The following is a 3,839-nucleotide window of genomic DNA, read 5'->3' on the forward strand; positions in this document are numbered from 1 at the left end:
TCGTGCCATGGTGGAATGGTCAGCTCCACCAGGATCGGAGGTCCCGCAGGTCTGGGGGTAGCGACGGTCCTAATCCTCCATGGTAGCTGTGGATTATGACGTCATGCTCCGCCAGCCTTTTCATGGCAGTACCACCGTCATGAAAAGGCTGGTGGAGAATGGTGCAGGGCACCCCGGGGGCAACCCGCACTGCCCATGCACTTGGCATGGGCAGTGCAGGGGCTCCCCTGGCCAGCACCATCGCTATGGCAGCAACCTCCCCCTCAGAAGTTGAGCAGAAGGCCTAAACCATCCCCTGAACTTGTAATGAGGCCCATTGTATTTAACGATATAGGGCCTCATTACAAGCCTGGTGGTCACTTGACATATTTATCGGCTTACCTTTCAGGTGCGCTAACTTTTGAATGGGGCTATTAATTGGAGCACTTCAAGGTATTAAAATCGATTCTGATGCCCAATTCGAATTACAGGTCACTTTTAAGGAAAGGCAACATTTAGAAAGTTGCCATTCTATTTCAGAGTTTGTCTAGTGGCCTTGCACAGTTTCTGGCCACCAGGCAGCTTCTACTCTCCTGGGGAGTTGTGTGAATGACTCCTTGTCTCAGGACAATTAGAAACCTGCTGCAGAGGCATGTGTTTCCTTCCCCTTTGCAGGAAGCCACATAGGCCCTCATTATGACATTGGCGGTAAATTCTGCTTACCACCACGTTGACGGCAGCCAACTTGCCGCAGTGGATATCCATTCACCATATTATGACACACACATCAATCCAACAGAATACAGCCACAGACACAAATCCGCCAGACCAAAGGTCAATGATAAAGTGGCGGTATCAAAACCCACACCGTAATGCCAACAGAACAACGCCCACCACATTATGACCCACCAATCACCATGGCAGACATTCAACGGCGGTAAACCATTGGCAGTACATACCACTGCACTCACAGTGGACACCCACAGACAAAACAACACCACATTGGACTATTCAAACAACACACACCTGAAACCCATGTACACACCACACCCACACCACTATAAAACACCCACCCACATTACCCACAACCCTTTATGATTACAATTCATTGGCACAAGACTGACATCAAGACCACTGAGACAACTACATACACACACTACATACACCCATACATCCCTCACGCACCCCACTTCACACACCCCAACACATTACCCGACACATCATCACCAACATACATCACATAAGACCCACAGCACCACAAAGGCACCCCAGTTTCACCGAGGAGGAGTTAAGGGTCATGGTGGAGGAAATTGTCAGGGTAGAGCCACAGCTATTTGAAGCACAGGTGCATCAGATATCCATTGCAAGGAAGATGGAGCTAAGGTGGAGAATTGTGGACAGGGTCAGCGCCATGGGACAGCATCCCAGAACAAGGGATGACATCAGGAAGAGGAGGAAGATACCTTCCAGGGCACCAGCTCGCTATCCAGAAGACTGGCGGTGGACCCCCACAACTCACAGCATGGGAGGAGCAAGTCTTGGCAATACTGCATCCTGAGGGCCTGGCCGAAGTCAGAGGAGGGCTGGACTCTGGTAAGTCAACTTTCAACAATTATCACCCCCCCATACCTGCATGCCATCACACACCCCACCCTTACTCCCATCACTCTGCTCCATCACACACTGCACCATCACATCTCACTAATCCCAGTGCCAAGCCCTGCATGCTGTACCAATGCTTGGACAACCCTTAGAGCCCTGCATGGACACTCATCACTAAAGCATGCATGGCAGAGAGAAGTAACAATCCCACCATACACCAACATCCACAAGTAAAAGCTGGCAGGCCAACACAAACCATAGAGCGGAAGCCAGGAATGTACAATATGTCATACACATTAACCATAACACATCATTTACATTCCCACAGGTACCCCAGCCAATGTCACAGGAGCGGAGGTGCCAGCACTATCCAGTCCCCCAACAGAAGAGGCCCACAGTGATGACAGTATCTCTGAACTTCAGGATCTGGACAATCTACCTGGCCTATCAGGGACCACTGGACAGCTGGTTACCCAAGCCCAGTCAAAGACCACCAGAGAGCCTTCCCCATCAGTGTCCAACACCACAGCACCCACCCAACATCCCCAAACCTCTTTTCCCAGGACACGTCAATCAGCAGTATGCCCACCTGTACAGGGACCCCAGGCAACACCTCACACCCAAGACAATCAGGGACCTGGGGTCACTAGCACTGGGCATACGGTTCAGGGGACAGAGGCGCAGGCCACCAGGGACACTGGGAGGATGGCTGTGCGCCAGAGGGAGGGGATGACCAAGGAACCAACCTACCCACATTCCCAGGACATGATGGGCCAGATCCTGGACAACATGCAGGAGAACAGGCAGCTGCAGGAGGAACAGTACCAGGGGATCAGGGAGGACTTGCAGGTCATCAACAACACCCTGAGCTCCATAGGAGGGGTGCTGGCAGACATGGCCAGCATTATGAGGGAGGCAGTCTCACACCAGCGGGCCCATCCCACTAGCCAGTCATGTGAAAAGCCTTTTACTTCTGCTGCCGCTAGTGGCCAGGAGTCCCCGCCACAGGACTCACAGGCCACCAGCAACCCTCCCCCACAGAAGGTGAACCACCCTGCAAAAGTTCCCTGCGATCCAGACAGAAGCCAGAGACACTTGCCAAGACCCCTGCCAGGAAATAAGACTCTCCTGATTGTCCTCCTTGTGTCCCAATATGTATTGATTGAAACAGGTACAACCAGTGGAAAAGAACTGTACATAGAATGAGCATAGAATTAATGACCTGTAGCTGGCTGTTGTGATCACACCAGGAGTATTTGTCAAATCACCAACATCTGGAAAATGAACAGCCAGAGGCAACAGTAAGTGGGCATAGAAGTGGGAAATTCCAGTATGCCAATGCCACACAGAATACAACCAAAGTCATTGAAATGCAATGTTACACTGTCTCACCTATTTGTCATTGGAAATACTGACCGATTACAGTTGTTCTGTTGTCCTCATCTTCTGCCTCCACATCCTCACTGTCCACAGAGTCAACTGCTGCCACAGAGGCATCTCCAGTCTCCTCCTCCTGCAGAGAAGGGACATGGTGCCTGATGGCCAGGTTGTGCAATATGCAGCATGCGACTACTATCTGGCAGACCGTCTTGGGTGAGTAGCACAGGAATCCACCTGTTAGATGGAGGCACCGGAACCTGGCCTTCAGGAGGCTAAAGGTTCTCTCCATTTTCCTTCTGGTTCGTCCATGTGCATCACTATAACGTTCTTCTGCCCTTGTCCTGGCATTCCTCACAGAGGTCAGCAGCCATGATAGGTTTGGGTAACCATAGTCACCTGCAAATAGTGAGGGACAACATTTAGCCACACACTATCCTAAATGGCCCACTCCATACCCATATACCAACATGTACTGGGTGAGACCCAGGGCTCACCTATTAGCCACACCCTGTGCCTCTGTAGTTGGCCCATCACATTTGGGATGCTGCTATTCCTCAGGACAAAGGCATCATGCACTAACCCAGGGTACTTACCATTGACGTCGGAGATGTACTGGTCCGCCAAGCACACCATCTGCACTTTCATAGAGTGGAAACTCTTATGATTCCTGAACACTTGTTCATTCTTTTTGGGGGGAGGGGGACAAATGCAATATGTGTTCCCTCAATCGCCCCAATTATATTGGGGATATGTCCCATTGCATAAAACTCAGCCTTCACAGTGGCCAAATCCTCAGCCTGGGGGAATGCAATGTAGCTGCACATGTGTTTTATCAGGGCAGACAATACTCTTGTCAGCACTATTGAGAACATTGGCTG

Source organism: Pleurodeles waltl, chromosome 3_1, assembly GCF_031143425.1.
Source record: "Pleurodeles waltl isolate 20211129_DDA chromosome 3_1, aPleWal1.hap1.20221129, whole genome shotgun sequence".
NCBI classification, from domain to species: Eukaryota; Metazoa; Chordata; class Amphibia; order Caudata; family Salamandridae; genus Pleurodeles; species Pleurodeles waltl.